This window comes from Rosa chinensis, chromosome 2 (assembly GCF_002994745.2).
Source record: "Rosa chinensis cultivar Old Blush chromosome 2, RchiOBHm-V2, whole genome shotgun sequence".
In the NCBI taxonomy this organism is placed as follows: domain Eukaryota; kingdom Viridiplantae; phylum Streptophyta; class Magnoliopsida; order Rosales; family Rosaceae; genus Rosa; species Rosa chinensis.
In genome coordinates this window covers 63,822,166-63,841,235 of record NC_037089.1, presented here as the reverse complement: position 1 = coordinate 63,841,235, position 19,070 = coordinate 63,822,166, and the positions used below count along the sequence as shown (strand labels likewise).

General features: G+C 37.9%; 3 long non-coding RNA genes and 1 other non-coding gene across 6 annotated transcripts; 2 read left to right on the top strand and 2 right to left on the bottom strand.

The window, feature by feature from the left end:
- Window positions 1–8,349: 8,349 nt before the first annotated feature.
- LOC112184748 lies at window positions 8,350–8,798 on the bottom strand. Its single transcript, XR_005805620.1, has 2 exons — window positions 8,660–8,798; window positions 8,350–8,548 (listed from the first exon to the last, which is right to left on the bottom strand). It is a non-coding gene; the product is annotated as an uncharacterized LOC112184748 (long non-coding RNA).
- A 2,330-nt stretch (window positions 8,799–11,128) lies between these two features.
- Window positions 11,129–11,210, top strand: TRNAS-GCU. The gene has a single exon. It is a non-coding gene; the product is annotated as a tRNA-Ser (tRNA).
- A 1,480-nt stretch (window positions 11,211–12,690) lies between these two features.
- LOC112189524 lies at window positions 12,691–15,131 on the bottom strand. 3 transcript variants are annotated; one of them, XR_005806407.1, is made up of 5 exons: window positions 14,656–15,131; window positions 14,466–14,546; window positions 14,161–14,331; window positions 13,689–13,781; window positions 12,691–13,031 (listed from the first exon to the last, which is right to left on the bottom strand). It is a non-coding gene; the product is annotated as an uncharacterized LOC112189524 (long non-coding RNA). The 3 variants fall into 3 exon arrangements; XR_005806406.1 differs by having other exon boundaries at window positions 13,689–13,793; window positions 14,656–15,129; XR_005806405.1 differs by having other exon boundaries at window positions 13,689–13,793; window positions 14,183–14,331; window positions 14,656–15,118.
- A 269-nt stretch (window positions 15,132–15,400) lies between these two features.
- LOC112189525 lies at window positions 15,401–16,137 on the top strand. The gene is made up of 3 exons (XR_002931955.2): window positions 15,401–15,565; window positions 15,668–15,778; window positions 15,991–16,137. It is a non-coding gene; the product is annotated as an uncharacterized LOC112189525 (long non-coding RNA).
- The last annotated feature ends 2,933 nt before the right edge of the window (window positions 16,138–19,070 follow it).

The window sequence follows — 19,070 nt, the reverse complement described above, 5'->3', positions numbered from 1 at the left end:
TTCTCATCTTAGTAAGAAAGCCTATGTGAAATGGTGTCTAGGAAGGGGACAACGTTCATGACGGGTTTTTGAATCCAGAAGTGCTTGCAAATGGGCCTAAACCACTATGTGGGAGTAGCTCATGCCAAAATGGATTTTTCCTCTCATGTTCGCCCTCCCCCACCTGGCCATTTCAGTAAGGTTGCCCAAACGATTTGAAAGGGAGTTTGTGTCTAGGCGACTATACTTGGGCCGCACGTCCACTTGATTTACCGCTTGGAATTTGATTCGATATCAATAATGTTTATAATAAAAGAAATACTTGTGAATACTCTATACGTGTAAATTATTTTGTTGTTTCACACTTTAAACTTGTAAAAATACTTTTCACGTTTTATACTCACTTGTATACTTAACTTGTGTCTTATGTACAATATACTTGTTAATTATACTTGTAGTTTGTAATTAATAGTTATACTTGTTTTTATTTTGTATTTCTTTGTTAATTATAGTTACTAACTTTATTTAATGTAGGTACCGTCTGGCTGCAAGACGTAAAATACAAGCGCTACTTGGGAGGCAACCCAATTCAGAATATAATCAGATTTGTTTTCTCTTTCCCTATTTCTTTTTATTTTTCAATTTTTCTCTTTAGTTTTTATTTTAGGATTTGTTTTCGTAAATGTCTTCTATCTATGCTTACTTATTTCATTGCATGCTTTTAATTAATTACATTGAGGATAATGCAATATTTAAGTGTGGGGGAAGAGATTTATATTTTTGTCTTTCATTTTGAGTCCTATATATATATTTGTCTTTTATTTTTGAGTCCTTTCTATAAAAAAAAAAATATATTAAAAAAATATTAAAAAAAAAAAAAATTGCATTCATTCAGTCTTATTTACAAAAAAAAAAAAAATTAAAAAAAAAATTAAAAAAAAAAAATATATATATATAATAATAATAATAATAATGCTAAGTCATGTCTGCATCTCTGTAGGAGTTGAGACTGAGCTCAAGGGAAATGTGAGAGCCACCGCCATAACCGCCACCTCCCTCGGAAGTAGTCTTCATGTTGCCAAAGATGTCCTCACCATGCATGGGGAATAGTGGAAGGGTTTCAATCTCCTGGTGATCTCCTCCTCGTTGTTCCATGAAAGATTGTCCTCCTGTTGTGCCAAAGGAGGTAGTACTGGTATTAGTGTTGAAGGGTGAGGAGGAATATGGGTCAACACCATAGCCGACACGTGACCCAAAGTTTAGATCAATGGATCTACCATCATCAGTAGAACTAGTGGATCCAAAATTGAGATCGAGAGATCCACCAACCGGAACGTTCTGAAATTCCTTCAACTTCTGCCTCTCACGAGCCTTGAGGTTCTGGAACCAAAAGAAGACGTTTTTGTCCTCGATCTGCCCATACTGTTTCAGATGGAGGGAGATCTCTTGAATCTGCTCTGGAGTTGGGTACTTAAAACCCTTATCATAGTAAAGGCCCTTGAGGATTCTTAGTTGAGGCGGTGTGGGAGCCCACCGGTTATTAGTCCCGGCTGCTTGGTTGTTTCCTCCATCCTCGATTTGTTGCTGGGTCTGTTGCTCCATTAGTTGCAGAGTTTGTGGTTCCATGTTGATGAAGAAAGGATTTGAGTTTCGAAAGAAAGGCTGAAGGGTTGAGAGAGAAAGACTGGAACTCGGAAGAATTTTCTTTTGGAGTGAACAGTCGCTCAGAATGCACCTATTTCTAGAACGAGTGAGCAGATCTCCACCGTTGGATCGACGATCTCTGAGATTAAATCTACGCGTTGGATTAAAGTCACCCAAAAACACGGAAAAGTTGTTGACGCGTGAAGGACACATGGGGGAACCAAATTGATCTCGAGGAGCTGTGACAGATAAGCTACAGCCGAAAGCAGGTATGATTGCCGTAAATTAAGGAAAAGAAAGGACGCGTGGGGGAATCAAACGAATCTCGAGGACCTGTGACAGACAAGCTACAGCCGAAAGCAGATCTAAATGCCATAAATCCAGGAAAAGAAAGGAATATTTACACGTGGAGGAGTTTCTTGTGCCGTGAACTGTCATAACTCTTCTCCTTCCCGGAGAAGCTTTGTTAAAACCGTGTGCCTGTTGAGATTTCTACCCTATTTTGTGCTTTACATATACATCCTTTTTTGTCTCCTCCAGATTTTACTAAGGTTTGTTTAAGCGTGCAGTTTCAAATTCCTTCTACTTCCTCATGGCTCGAACCAAGGTAACCCCTCGCAGGGGCGTCAATCAACGCCGTGTTCTCTCTTTGGAGGAAGAAGGTCGTCAGGCGGCCACTAGAGCTGGGCTTACTCGTCCATGGGACCATCGTCCTATCCGTGAGCGTACCCGCAGTCCCCCTCCTCTGCCTCGTCGCTCTCCCAGACTGCATCCCGGAGAGTCTTCTTCCTCACCAGCTGCTCGTGCTCCTCGGCCTGTGGCCACCCTGGAAAGCTTGTCGGATTCAATTGATGATTTGCGCTCCTCTCTCCGCGATGGTATTATGGTGACAGATTGGAGAGTCAATTGCATGATCGATTACATCTCTGAGATGAACTGCTCTTTGATCCGCTGTCACACTGCAATAAACAAGCTTGCTCAGGAAGTCAATAACTTGCAGAGTTATCCTCCTGGGTTTCCTCGCAAGGACGCTACTGCATCACAACATGAGGACCCGCCTCCGAAGGCTGAAACCAGCAAGAGGGCTGTCACTCGCCCGCATACCGCTCCTCCAAAGGAGTAAATGGAGGTACAAGTCTAGGCTGAAAGACTTTAAACATTAAGCGCTGCATGGGAGGCAACCCATTTCAACTGTAGCTGTGGAGGAGACATCAAACACAGATTTGCTTTCTTGAACTCTTCCTTCTATTTTATTTTCTTAAATTTTAAGTTGTTTTAGGTTTCGTTGTGTTCATTTTCTCTTCTATGCTTGATTTATGCTTTGCATGATTTATATTTGTTTATACATTGAGGACAATGCATGAATTAAGTATGGGGGAAGGGTTATTGCTTTATTGTGTTTTTAGTAGTTAGTATAAAAAAAAAAAAAAATAGTTGAAGTTGGATTGTGTTTTTTGTGTTTTTAATTGATGTTGTGATACACTAAGGTATATTGGATTAAACATAGTCTTGAAAAAGGGTAGCTGTTTCAGTCCCATTGCACATCGAGACTCCCTGTTCCCGTACCTAAGTGTTGAAATTAAATTATTTAAAAAAAAAAAAATTTGGTTACTTTTGTTTTTGTTTTTGAGTCTTAGAATGCCCTTTCAACTGTCTAAGATGATTCTATATCTCTGAAATCATGATTAAAAGATGATCACAAAATTGAGATGATTTTTAAAATGGTATTCTTTGGTTAATTGAGATATATGAAAAATGCATGCATGTGTAGTGGATATGGATTTCGTAACCTTGGTACAGAATATGAGCATGTTAGGATGAGTTTTGATTCATAAAAGCCCATGTGAGATATTTGAGCCATGTCCCTTTTTCTTGGAGTGATAATTGAAAAATATATTCTTAATTTTTTGGCGATGTTTTGATGATCTCATTATTCTTTCATTTGATTGATTGCTTGCCATAGATTAAGTTTGATGGACTAGAAAATGCTAGAATTCGCTCTTGTGCTTGTTGAGACGTTTGTCAATACATGGCCCTGATTCTGGAAGGGATAGAGGCAACCTAGGAATTACCACCATTGCTAAATAAGCATGTGTCCCTATTTGTGCCCGTCGTGGGACTCTCTTAGATAAACCCCTTTGAGCTTACATTAAGCCTTTTCTTTCATCACCCTTAAATCCTTAACCCTGAACCTTAGTATAGCTACACTCCTACCCTTTGTTCTAAAAACTTAGCGGAGCTATATTTTGGGACTTTACTTGAGGATTTGGCATTGAGAAAGAAAATTGAGAAGAGGTGAAAGTTCAAGTGTGGGGGTAGACTTGTCCATAAAGAAAAAAATATGTGAAAGCCGTGAAAAAAAAATGAAAAAAAAAAAAATTTGTGTACGGCTAGAAAAGAAAAGAAAGAAAAATGTTTATGGATTTTAGTCCCCCATACTTAGTGATTTTGGAGTTTACTTTGAACTGAAGGCCCACTACAGAAAAATTTGGCCTTTGTCCATTCCACTATAGTTCTAGGGAAGTTTACAATGAAGATTTGGCCCAACATGAAGACATTAGGCCCTTTTATGTAACCTCTAGGGAAAGTGACGTTTTTGCAATGCCTTGGTGGATTTCTTGAGGTCTCTACATCTACATGTGCTCTGCTAGGTTTTTAGGACACTTTGATAAATCCTTACCTTTCAATTCTTGAAACCTTGAGCCTTAGCCCCACTACAACCCTTGATAAGACCTTCTTGATCCTTAAGATGGGACAGCCTTTGATTTGTGGAGATGAGTTACAAGAGTTGAACCTATGGCTTGGGTCCATCCGTGCAAGTAGTTGATATCCTTCATGAGATCTTTTCAAAAAAAATTATATTCACAAAGTGCTTTTCGTTTCTTATATATGTGAGCTATTTGATTGCCTCAAAATATTTTCTCTCACATATAATTGAGTGATTATAAGCTTTTAAGCATTGTCTTGAATTCTGAGAGAAGAAAGAGTGGATATACCTTGTGAGGATATGAATCATACTTGTTCGAAGCATGCTTAACAGAAACCATCACCATTGTCACAACCAAGTCCTACTTGTGTATGTGTGGATTATATGTTTTAATTAACTCTTGAATATCTACATATTGATTCTTGGTTGAGTGCTAATCTTGATGTTGTGAAAGTAGGAGATTTCTGAGACAAAAAGTTGAAGGGCAATAGAGTCATTGTTTTTGTAGAGTCTTTAATTTTCGTTGAGTCTTAGTGTGTGTCTTAGTGTGATTTTGCTAAGGGACTAGCAAAAGCTAAGTGTGGGGGAATTTGATAGGAGCATTTTAATGCGACGTTTTAACTGCATTTCCCTACATTTCTTACGTTATTTCCTTATTAAAATCCTGTTTAGGAAAGTTTCCATTCTTTGATTGGGAAAGTTCCTATTTGTAGAAAGTTTATATTTTTGTAGTTTCTATTTATCATTTTTAGTAAGTTGCCATTTTTCATTTTAGGAAAGTTTCTATTTTTCTTATTAGTTTCTATTTTTAGGACCTCCAAGCAAGTGGAAAATCTTGAGGAGGAAAATCAAAGTTGCAACCAAGTGGAAAATCTTGAGGAGGAAAATCAAAGTTGCAACTAAGTGGAAAATCTTGAGGAGGAAAATCAAAGTTGCAACTAAGTGGAAAATCTTGAGGAGGAAAATCAAAGTTGCAAGCAAGTGGAAAATCTTGAGGAGGAAAATCAAAGTTGCAACCAAGTGGAAAATCTTGAGGAGGAAAATCAATTCAAGTTGAACAAGTGATAAACAAGTGGGAAGATATTTTTTACAAATTTGTCTAACATATCTAGCCCTTCATTTATGTTCATCTCCACCCTCCATTCATCATTTTTTTGGGCTATAAATACACTTCTCCTCTCACTCTCAAAATACCAATTCCTTCATCCATCTCATCTTCTTTGTCTCTCCATTTCCTTTCCATTTTCCCAAACAACAATTCCTTCATCCATTTCATCTTCTTTGTCTCTCCATTTCCTTTCCATTTTCCCAAACCAATTCCTTCATCCATTTCATCTTCTTGTCTCACCATTTCCTCTCCATTTTCCTTAGTCACCATTTCCTATACCAATTCCTTCATCCATCTCATCTTCTTTGTCTCTCCATTTCCTTTCCATTTTCCCAAACCAATTCCTTCATCCATCTCATCTTCTTTGTCTCTCCATTTCCTTTCCATTTTTCTCTCCATTCTCTAGTTTTAAGTTTCTGCATTTTCAAGCAAGGAGAGGAAGAAGAAGAAGGAGCCGTGAAGATCATATCCTCCATCATCCACCTTGAAGGCTTGCTTCCAAGATTCAAGATCCAACCATCTAGCTCTCCATCTCCATCTCCACTCACGGTGTAATTCGTTCCTTTTCCTTGTAACCTTTTTGGTTTCCTTGTTTGATTTCGTATGAACTTGTTTCTAGTTAACAATAATGTTTAGGGCAAAGTTTAAGCCCAATTTCTATGTTTAAATAAAGTTTTCGAATTTTATAATTGTGATTCTAAGTCGCTTATGTGAGTTTGTTCGATTAAATTTGCTTTACAGAAAACTTTTATATGTTTATCTTATTTGGGTCGACACTTATAGGATTTGCATGTAATTGGTGCTAGGTTTAAGAACATGAAATCGACTTTTCGTTTTGTGTAACTTGAATCAAAAGTAGTAAAGGTTCTGGACAAGAATCGAATTTAATTGAAGAGGATTGCAATTAGGTGGACTTTTCCATAACTAAGTTGTACACTTGAGTTGATAGCCTTTCTCTATGTCTAATGCATTGAACATGTCATGATTGACTAGCTTTCTAGGGCTTGATTGCATGTTTGATAGAATTAATCTAGGTGCTTTCGCTTAGGTTAATTAGCATTGAAAAGTAAAATATGGGAAATCATTTGCTTTCGAATGTTTCACATGATCAACTCCTCTCTCATGACTTGGAAGAACAATTATAGGGTTTGAATCGAATTTGATTACATGAAATTGATTTTGATCTTTGTTCCTTGCGTTCCACCTTTGTATATATGTTTTTACGTTTTCTTTATTTTATTTATTTTAATTTTAATTTTAAGAATCCTAAACCCCCCCTTATTTTTGTTCACTTGTATATATTTATTCTTTATTTTATTTTTGTAAATAATACTTTATTATTTTAATTCTTTATTTGTTTATACAATTGTATATATTTATATTCTTTATTTTATTTTTGTAAATAATACTTTTCTTTATTTGTTTCACAATTACAAGTGTACCCTCAATCCCCGGATAGAACGATCCCTATTTGCTTATACTACTAACGATATTTCAGGGTTAAATTGTGCGCTTCCCAAAGGCGCGTCAGTGAAGTAGCAACCTGAGAAGCTTGTGAAGTTTCTATGCTTCCTTAGTTGCCTTCATGTACGTGGTCAATCTCATCAATTCAGAGGAGCTTTGTTTGGCAACGAGAGGTTTATTGTAGAGGAGAAATTCCCTTATGAGTGTGGAATATCCCGTAAGCCTCGAGACTGTAGTGTAGTTGCTCATTAATTTGTGTTATCCACAAGGGTGGTGGCGTTTTCTTTTGGTTAGAGGATGATTCTATATTACTCATGGCCTTGATATTTGTGTACTCTCTCTTATAACTTTTGGGGTTTTGGTTTTACCTCCTCACATCGTATAATGTTTCGTACTGTATTACCACGTACATAATAGGGTGCCGTTTATAGATAGGAACTAACAAACAGTAATTGTCTTGTAAAAGACTTTCAAAGGTAGCTGTAGATCACAAGATATGGCTAGTGATAATCTACGCTACAGATGGAAAATCGCAGTTTCTTGAAACTATTATGTTGAAAATTCTCCTCCAAGTGCCTCAAAAAAATGAATTGGCGATAATCTCTTCAAGAAGTACAATGCCTAGGCCTGGGCACGGTCCCAGACCGGCACCGGTTTTACAGGGACCGGGACCGGGACCGGCGGGCTTATTTCGGGCCGGTCTTGCAATTGCACAAAATAGGGACCGGGTTAAACCCGGACCGGCAATGGTATTACAGGGACCGGGACCGGAACTGGGACCGGAAATCTTACGTCGGTCCGGGACCGCAGTTGCAACTAATAGGGACCGTTATAAAACCGGACCGAGATAAAAACCGGACCGGAATAAACCCGGACCGGGACAAAACAGGCCCGTTTTCGGGTTTCCGGTTCCAATCAATCTTTGCAGCACTACTGCATTTTGCTGCTTGACCTGCTTCTGTTTAGAGAGTATAAAGAGTAATGCAATATGAACTAGCAACAAGGCTACAATGCTGAAAATAAAACCAATAAACCATTCTGTAATCTGCACAGCTGCACTAGCAACAAGGCTGCAAATAAAAGTATAAAACCATCTTGCAAATAACAATCATTCAATCAACCATTCCATAATCATTCAATCAACACAGTTCCACGGCAAGTTCACCAACACATACACATATTGTCTTAACAACATAACAAATTAAAAACCAAAACAATGTTCGACAAGACAACAAGTGAACAACCAAACTTCCATGCTGCCATGCTCAATGCCATGCAGCTGCCCCTCCAGTCCTCCCTCTTCAAATTTTTTTCCCTACACATTTTAGTTTAAAAAGACATTGTATTACACATTTATACATTATATAGTTATACATTTATACTTTGCACCAATGCAACATCGTAGAAACAAAAACCAAAAAAGGCAGCAAGGCAATAAATTGATATACCTTTAGTTTTTCTTGGTGGCAGCAGCCTTTGTTTTGGTGCTTTTGCAGATTTTGAGGTCCCAGCAGCAGCACTTGTTGAAGGAGTTGCAGCTGCATCTCTTTTGGAGACTTTTGAAGACTTTGAGCCTGAGGTTCCAGCTTTGGCAGTTGGTTCTTCTTCATCACTTTCAGCAGCTACTGCTTTTCCCTTTGCTACATCTGCAACTCAAGAAGTAATGATTGAGAGATGTAAAAATTAAAATTGTAAACTGCAAACACCTCAACTAAAGCAAGAAACAACAGTAAATCTGCAAATGCAAACATATGTACCTCTTTCCATTTTTTCATAAAACTCAAGCTCTTCTAGGCTTGGATAATACTCGATGTCAGATTGATCTCTTTTTTTTATCCAGTTTTGCAAGCAAATCAATGCTTCCACACTTTTAGGAGTTAAAGAACTCCTAAAAGGGTCAATGACTCTCCCTCCTGTACTGAATGAGGACTCGGATGCAACTGTACTAACTTGGATTGCAAGTACATCCCTTGCAACAAGAGCAAGGTTTGGATATTTGCAGCCGTTTATCTTCCACCATTCAAGCAACTGCCAATCTTCATCTTTGGGATTCTCCATTGGATCAAATAGATACCTATCAACTTCACTCTCAACAACCACTTCGTCCGATTCAGCTAGGGCTCTTTGCCAACCTTCTAACATCTCAGCCATTTTTCCAGACATTTTCTTGCTCTTCTCCTTGGCCTTGGACTTGGACCTGGAAGATGTGGCTGTTGCATTTGTGCTGGTAGAAACGACGCAGCTTGTTCCAGTGCTGCTCCTAGAACTTTTACTCTTTGAAGAGGCATTGGTTGATGATCTATAGAGATCAGTTAAGCATACTAACAGGATGTTTGGTCAAGAAAGGGAGAACCTCATTCAGCACATCATTGACAGCTGCGTCAAGATCATTAGAATTTTCTACAGCAACATCTTTCAGAACACGAAAATCAACCTGTGGGAAGAAATAATATGTAAATCAGAATCAAAACCAAATACAGACCAACCCCAAACATCGTAGGTACTACAGATTCCATCAACTCAAAGCCTCGACAGTAGTGGATAAAAACTACATAGAATCTTATGATCTTAGGAAAAAATAACCAGTGTAAATTCCATAACATCAAAATAAAGAAAACTGAACATTCAGACTTGAGATCCCCACTGTCAGTCAAATTTCTCTATACCTATTTCCCTTATCTATTATAGATTAGTCTATTTCAAGAATCAACACCAACTTTGAGACTTTCACAGACTGCAAGATTGGCAACGACAATAACCTGACAGAAGACCTCCTTGCAGCTGGTCCTATTTTTCATAACTTTAAAACTTGAAGCAAACTTAAAACTTCTAGTAAAGGAACTCTGTCACTCAAATTCCGATAACATTTCAGTGTATAAGTTTCCAAGCATGACCCATAATTTCTTCATCTATGTAAGGACTAAGGATTCCATAACATGAAAATAAAGAATTGACAAATAGTTTTCATAACTCCACAACCTGGCTACCTGGAAAATTATTTAATAATTTCTTCTCCTGAGCTTCCTTGAGCGCAGAAGACAGACTCCTGCTCGAATTCCTCCCATTCTTGTTCGGCACTGCTGCGGCCCAGGCTTGCAGAAAAAGGGCAAAGAATAAGAGAGAGAGAGAGAGACTCAAAAGACCATGAATGAGAGAGTGAGTGACTGAAGGCTCAGAAAGAATAAGTGAGGAATACCAATTTGGCGATTTCTGGGGGCTGAGTGAGTGAGTGACTGAAGGCTCAGAAAGATCGAGGCATCGAGCAGTCCGGAACTCCGGATCGATTGTGACTGAGAGAGTTCTAGGCGGAGTCGGCCGAGGAGCAGTCCGGATCGATTGTGACTGAGAGAGTTCGAGGCGGAGTCAGCCGAGGAGCAGTCCGGATCGATTCGATTGTGACTGAGAGAGTTCGAGGTGGAGTCGGCTGAGGAGCAGTCCGGATCGATTGTGATTTGTGAGGAGAGAGTGAGAGACTGAGAGAGTTGGAGGCTTGGAGCCTTGGAGGCGGAGTGACCGAGTTAGAGATTGAGTTTAGGCGTTTATCCGTTTAGGTGATTAGGTCTATTAACTAATCACATGTGATGGCGTCCACAATAACACAATATACTTCAAAAATAAACCTATAATTGGACGACACGTACCTAAGCTCGGTTTTCCGGTCCACGCAGTCAAGAACCGCCAAGAACCGAACCCGGACCGCTAAGTTCATTTAGGGACCGAACCGGCTATAACATACTTATTTTCATGAACCGGGACCGGACCGTCACCAAGTGTATAGGGACCGAACCGGCCCGAAAAAGCTTATTTTTCATCTAAAACCCGGACCGAACCGGCCGGTCCGGACCGGTCCCATCCGGTCTTTCGGTCTTTCGGTCATTTTTGCCCCTAACAATGCCTATTTATTGATGAGTTTTTGTGCATTGCCGTGTTGTAGATATTGACGCGACTACTTAATATATTAAGATTCAATGCTATAGTCTAAAGTGTAAAGAAGAAAATCCCCTCTGCCATAGAAAAATTCGTATCAAGTGTTGGCTGTATTACTGAAAGCACATCGAGAGTCAAAAGTTTAAGGTCTGTGATCGATGTTGATTAATTGACAGTACCAATAGATATGGACCTAACTAGTGAAGGACATTTACGTGTTTGATCGAGAATCAAAAGTTTGGTTTGTTATCCATTTTTGTACATTTAAGTAAAATTGTCTTCCACCAAGCAACAAGTGAGACGCTTTGGCCGAGTGGTTAAGGCGTGTGCCTGCTAAGTACATGGGGTTTCCCCGCGAGAGTTCGAATCTCTCAGGCGTCGTTATTTTCACTGCTCCCTTGTTTTTTTTTTCCTTAGTTGTATACTTGTATTGAGGAAGTTTGGCCTGGTAGTTTGCTTGTTTGAATAAATGTTGATGCGTTCAAAGAATCAATTTGCCTCTCTGTTAGTTATTTTGATAGTAAAGCCGTCCATATTGAGTATGGATCACGAAATAACAATCTTTTGAGAAGTTGCATATAGTTATACCAGAAATGTATGTACCGCTGGGCTTTAGCATATATAAATAGCAAAGAACTTCTTGGAGTACTTTATGGAGATATAATTCAGGACAATATGGCTTTATATAACCTTGAAACTAAATATGTTTTGGAGGCTCGAACTATGTTCACATCTTGAGATTGTTGTCTCGACTTCCATGCTTGTGCATACATTGAAAGTCTGGTTTTGTTCCACAAGTTATTAGAGATCACAGCTAAAGTGAATTCTTAATGTAATTACGATCGTAAGTGTATAACCTTTTGTTTTCAATAAGCTGTTATTTTGCTGGAAGAACTTTAAAGTAGTAATTGTTTTATTATTGAGATTCTGGAGTCCCAGACCATGACAGTTTGTACCTATAAGTCTTTTTCAAAGCAACAATAATGCAAGATGTTGCTTCAACGCTTTAGCTAGCCTTGAGTGATGTAGTAACTGTTATATTTTGCAATTAAGCAATGAAAACATGTAGAGGATAAGATATACTAAACAAGTATCGCCAAAGTATAATCTAGTTGGGAAACTTCCTCTTTGTCACGTTATTAAAGTTATGCCATGAGAAAACACTTTGTCCAAAAAATGTTAGGCTTAATTTGGAATTGCTGTACTGTGAGAGAAAGCACTTTCAAACTTGCTGTGAGAACAAGCAGCTGAGGTGTTTGGTAATGTTTTTAAAAGTGTTGTGAGAACAAAAAATAATTTCTAGGTGTTTAGTAAGTTGCAAGGCAAAAGTGTTTGGCTGAGTATAATTACCAAAATGGGTATACATGCTGAGATATGCTACTAAAATACATAATTTTATTTTTCGATTATGTAACCATACCAAATATAAAAAATTCTCATGTAATTGTGTACATGTAAACATAACTTTGCTAGAAAGTCATCTGTTGTATATTAAGTGTACATTTGTTGTATAACCAAAATGTAAATTAGCATTGTAATTAGGTCTGCATATATGACCTTGATATATATTCACTCAGACAAGAATATTAAACACCCCTTTTATGGTACAGTAAATCTGTTGCATAGATGAGAGTTATGAATTTGGACTTCATTGCAAACCGAAGTAGAGGACATGAATGTAACCGCAAAGCTTACATGAAAAATAACCCAGATTACAATGACTAAAATGATTGCCAAGACTCTGAAACAAGCCTTTGCTGAGCAAAACCTTACTTTAACTTAAACAGGGTTTGAGGGTGTCGATGAGTAAATTCCATCTATATAAAAGGCTGAAAGACCAACCAGCAAAATAACACCCAGAGAAAGAACACTGGTAACATAAATAAGTTGTACATAAAGTTTTCTCTCTACTGGTGCAATGCTATACTTAAATGACTTTTGCCAAATGCAAGTAAAATTGCAAGAACTATCACATTTTATCTTCCAAAGAAAAATTTCCAAAGGAGAAAAACATTTGGATAAACTGTACTTACAACATCGGTTATCAGAAATTAAGTTTATATGTACTATCGATGACACTATTTTTTTAAGATGCGGTATTCACAGTGGCATCACTTTCTTTAGTATTCTATCTTCCTGATGTTGCTGGATTCATCGACGATGCGTCAATCAAGATTAAGTCGTTTCATCGAATGCCATGACCTACAAAAGCCAAACGATAATTCCACAGTTTAGACTCTACACATTCATGAATAAAGACATTTTTCATTCCTATGTTGATATCAAAAGAAATCCTAGAAATATAGCTTTAAATAGCATTTTTAGTTTCTAAAGTTGATACTTGATATTAAGGTATGCAGCATGCATCCCTCTACACCACAGAACATCGGTAGAGTTTCAAGACAAAGCAGGGTAGTGTAAAACTTTCAATTCCCAAGTGAATCTGCCTACTTGATTGTACCTTGATTGAGCAGAAATCATAGATATTCAACAATATAAAACCAAATTGATTGATCTTGCAGCTCGAGTATTGTGTTGGTGAGACAAAGAAAGATCTACTCCAGGACAGAACTATATATATAGTTACAATTTTTAAATTTAACCTTCACATATGTTGTGGTAAAGGAATTTCCCTATCATATAACAAAATAACACTATACTACAACTGAGAAAGTATTTGGCCATATAAGATATATCTGGGAAATTAAGAAATATTTCTAGGAAATTAAGAAATATTTCTGGCACATTATAACAATATAATAGAGATGCATGCCTACTAGAAACTATGACTGCTGAAATATTATCATGACTCATGAGTACGAACAAAGTTTGCTTAAAGAAAAACATTGGTAATGTTACCTTGCTACAAACAGGACAACTTTCACTTCTCTCCATCCACTCATATATACAACCAAGATGATAACGATGAGAGCATTTTGTCATTGTTTTTTTCTGGAGTATATTCTGCATAAAAAGGCAAATGGTAAATAAGTGAGAAGTCATACAAAACAACAGTATACTTTCCAGAATTATAAACTAATCAAAATTGCAAAAACATCAGAAGTGGAAAAGTACTCTTATCCTAATAAAACTAGCATCTGACATCAATGCCAAGACCTCACCCTCCCTTTACACATACAGTTAATTTGATTCAACTCGGCAAACAAACATAAAAACCAAGTCCAAATAGGATTGGTTCATCAATGATATTGAGCAAAGTGTGCTGGAAGTAGCCATCGGAAAATACTAAAAATCCAATGGGAGGAAGTTCTTTTCTTATAGATTGAGAAAGAAGAAGAAACACCAATCAAAAAATTACAAAGGAAAATACATTCAAGACATGTTGAGCATACATCCTCCTCTTCTTCTGAAGATGTATAAATGATCCCAAATCCAGTTGTTGCTTTTGCCGATGACAACTTCATCGAGGACCTGGAACGATGTTCTTTTGATCCATCTTCATAAGTAGATCCATTCCATTTGTCTCTTGTACTCAAACATTCTGCAGACACAAGACACAAGCTTCAATAATGCTTAAAAGCACAAACCCAACTCACACAAGAATACCAATTACATGAGTATGAATAAAAAAAAGATTGAATATGAAAGAGTAAGGTAAAGAGAGCAAGATTGAACCTTTCAGTGATAACAGAGAGAGAAGGAGGAGAAGTTCGATGAGGATCGAATTATTGAATGTTGAGATGTACAAGAATTCTCCTATATAACAATTCAATGAAATATGATCAATTTCTCGAAATAAAAAGTAAAGAGAAGCAGTCAAGCAGACTTTGGGTTCTGGAAATCTGACTGAGTAAAGCTCACATACCTTACTCCTTTTTGTGCAGTTATGGAGGAATCAGAGAAATTGGGTTCCGTTTGATTCTATCTGCAGAGAAGAAACATAACCCAGAAGACCCTAGTAGTGGTATATGCCTAATCCTTTTGACCCTTTACGAATGATAATGTAATTTGATGGAGGAGATGTGGAATGATAATGACGGCAAAGAGGAAGGAGGAGATGTGGAATGAGATGTCTGCCTCGCGATGGAGAAAAGATAGGGTTTAGCTGTTTCGATGTAATTTTTAGAAAATGAAGAGGACAGAATTGGCAGTTAGACAAATTTCATTAAACTCTGTACTGTTGTTGCTCCATGTTTTCTCAAAGCAGCTCTTCAGAGGCTACAAATTGTAGCTTCCCAAATTCAGCTTCACGGAGAAGCAATTTCAACCAAAAGCAGCTTTCAGAGATTTTACCAAACACCATACTCTTGACCCAAAAGCAGAAACAGCCCCAAAAGTACCTCAGGAATCAATCCCAAACTCAGCCCTACTTTCTCTTCCATACAAGAAGTTTGGCCCCAGGAATTTGTCTAAATCTGCGGAGAGTCTTCAGTACACGGCCGTTGATGTACACGGCGCATGTGCTGGGCACGTGATATCAAAGTTGATGAACGGCGTTAGTGAATTGGGGTTAGTGAACAAGAAAAATGCGGAAGACCAAAAAATGAGAACGCAGTAAAACAAAGTTTTACCATACACCTTCGAATTCGATCTGGACCCTCTCTTCCCTAGAATCTTCGACCCTCTCTCCCACTCCTGCTTCCTCAAGCGCTCTTAGCGGCGCACCTCGCCTCTCCACTTCTTGCGCATCTCGGCGGAGTTCCCGACTCCGATTCGTGGCAGCTCGGTCCTCCTCTCCCTCTCGCTAACCCCGACAACCCCAATGTCATAGAAAGGTTCTAAGTTCCTGGTGTTAATTTTGTATTCAATTTTACAATTTAATTCGAAATTGGTTGTTTCGATCATTAAAGTCGCTCACTACTTAAGCATCCACTCAGAATAGCACAAGTCTTCGCCTTTCATGGCGACCCATTTCTCTCCAGCGACTCCTGCACGGTCCATCCTCCAACCGAAGCTAAACCCTCCCCAAGCCCTCCTCTCCATTCGAGGTACATAACCCATTTCCCATTTTGTAGAGTTATTGCATTCTTATACTAGAAAGTTACGATTTTTATGCTATTGGTTCAATCTCGGAGGGACCCTTTTGGAGTTCAATGTTGTAATCGTTTTGTGGCTTCGTTTTGGATTGGTGGTTGTTGTTGTTTCAGATACTAAATGCTGTAAAATTTTTTTTTATATATATATATATTTTTTTTTTAAGATTCTTATGGTGGTGCACGGGTTTGGAAGAAATGCCAGCCCAGTGCTGTTAATATGTGCTCGTGGAGCTCAGCTGCTAGCCTCCTGGTGGCGTTGCTAAGTTTTCTGGCAATCCCATTGTCGTGAAGGAGCAATTGTTGCAAAAGAGGCAAGTTATTATTGCCGCATAATTGTACTCTCGGCTGTTGCAGAATTGTTGTTGATGTTTTAATGGACTTGAAATTGGGTTATAAATGCATATGTTGGTTTAGCATGTGACAGCCATGTAAGATGATTCTATGTCTGAAATGCAATGGGGACTTGGGGTGTGTAGAGTTGCCACAACATATTTCACTGATAAGGATGGGTTTAAAATTTTCTCACTACTGCTGTTAGTGCATTCGAGAACAGCAATTAATCAAAGATGTTTCCAGTGACCTTAATGTTCTGAGCTGTCAGGAGATGGTGTCTTCTATTGCGGGAGTGTACTTGGCACTAACTGGATTTTTTAGTTATCTTTCTATCTGATAGGCATATCCCCTTTTTTCAGCTTAAAGTCTATTGAGAAGGCCAAAGTTGCGTCTGATCTTGGCATGGACTCCAAATAATGATGGACAGGTGATACGGTTGACCCTGCGTCAACTCACATCAGATAGACGGAAGGTATTTTCTCATCTATGATCTTCCTTTAATGTGCTCATTCATTGGAAAGTTATATCCTTGATACAAGTTATGTGGAATTCGAATTAAACATCATAGATTCATTCTTGGTAATACAATGACAACTGTTATAATCAAGATGCTCAATTCTGCAAATTTCTGATACATTGAAGGTACCAAAATATTATAATTTTTCATTATGCATAATAATCAACCATGTTGTCTAATATGTACACTTCTTTTTCTCTTCTCTTTTCTTTTTTTCAATGCAGGCATTGACAAAAGTTGTATCAAAACAAGCCGAAGAAGGGAAGGTGCAGTAGCATTTTTTGGCTGATACTTGGGAGAAAAATCTATCCCTCTGTTGTGGATTTATCATTATTTCATTTTTGGGACTTTAGCTGTACAGTACATCTGCTTAGCCAGATCCCCCAAGTTGATATGCTAATAAGCTGATCCCACACCCACCTACCTTTCCCTTCCTCCAGTTGTTCTTGGTGAGGTCTCGTCAGTGGACCATATTGAAATAAAAACTCAGAGCACCTAACTCACTTTGAAAATTCTTTCTTTATCAACCATTGGGTTTGTATGCATTCATACTGTAAAGTAATTGATCGTATCTTTTTGAAATGCCTATTTTTCAATTGTTATAGGTGGCATTGAGGAACATAAGAAGGGATGCTTTAAAAGCTTATGAAAAACTTCAGAAGGTTTGAACTTTAAACCCATTCATTGCAACCTTTGTCTTTCATTTTCACTCTCATATTGCTCTCGTCCTACCCCTCTTGTTCTTTTCTTTTTCCCTGGCCCATTTTGCTTTTACATTACATTCCTTGTTTACATCAATTTTTTCTCTTTAGGAAAAGAAGCTCTCTGAGGATACTCTCAAGGACTTTTCAAGTGATTTGCAGGTAACTTAAAGCTTTTGTATAGTTTGATTATCTACGTCATCCTTAGTAGAGTTTGTGGTTTGTCTGGGGTTAATGAAGCCAACTACTAATTAATTTCTTGGAAATGTTTCCGAAATATGTGGCACCTACTTCTTGTTTTTTGAGTGGCTGGATATTCATTTCAAAGGTTACTGTAGAATAAATACTGTCTAAAATTAGCACCATTCTACTTGGATTGAATTTAAAAGAATTGCTGAAAATGACTGTCTGCTTTATTTGTGCAGAAATGGACAGATGAGTATGTGAAGAAACTTGATACCATATCCAAACAGAAAGAGAAGGTACTACCTCCATTTGACTATTTTCTACTTTTGTTAATCTATGCATTACCTGCACTGCTAATTTTATATTCTGGTTCTATTTTTAATCTTCTTTCTTGGGTGCTTTCCTTGAAATTTACCATATATTTGTCTGCAATTGTGTTTCAGGAATTGCTGAAGGTTTAGGGGTTGTTAATGTTCATGCACCACTGTAAATGGTTGAGCTTCAGTTTTCAAACTTTTATAGTTCACCTCTTTTGTGTTGATAACTTGCAATGTTGTTTATACCGACTTCATGAAAAGACCTTTTGAATGAACCACACATTTTGTTTCAAGGTAAGAAAAACCAAATGAGCCATGTCCATTTATATGCCTATCAATTGGAAGTGTGCACCGGATCATATGAACTCTGTGGTTTGACTTGAGTATTGGACTAAAGGAGTTCATTTTCTCTTCTTCTTTCAAGAGCAAGCATGCTGCAAGCTCGATTTTGTTGTTCGAAGTATATAAACATATCTACTGCACCGATTTTGCTTCTAGAGAGATTCCATTTGTAGAACAGTAGAAATGAGATGGGGCAGGTTTAGAAATGAGATGGGGGAATTTAATGGGTGCTTCCGCAACACCAGATATAAGGATTTTTTTCTCCTTTGACAATGGAGTTTGATGGCTTGGAAAGTAGGTATTTGAAGTTGGAATTCTCCATCTTGAAGTGGAGATTGATTGTATAGAGGCTGGTAGCTTGGTAGTCTCTAACGAGGTGTTGGCAAAGAGTGGGGTAAATAGTGTCGCTCTTATTCCCCAAAGGGATCTGAAAGTGCTGTTGAAGAACTCTGGTGCACCCAAGGTCTGCTTCCAACTGAGGGAATGCAACACAGTTCATGTGTTAGCTATATTCATAGTGAAGGAATGTATTGATATATTTTGTATTGAAATTGGGCCGGAATGGCTTATGAGATTGATAAATATCAATGCTAATATTTGTAAGTTTGTAACCGTTCCAATGATTAATGAATAGTTACCTTTTTGTTCATGTAGTAGATTTTAAGAGAAAGATGGCTGTTTTTTTACCACAGAAAAGCTGCTAAATTTTCTACTCACAGATGTCCGAGCATATGATTAAATTGCTAGTCATGGACAGCATGTTTTTTGCAGCAAAAATGCTAAGATAATGTTGCTCTGATACTAGATTGTGCTTCTCTACATGCAGCTACCAACAAGCAGTCGACTGT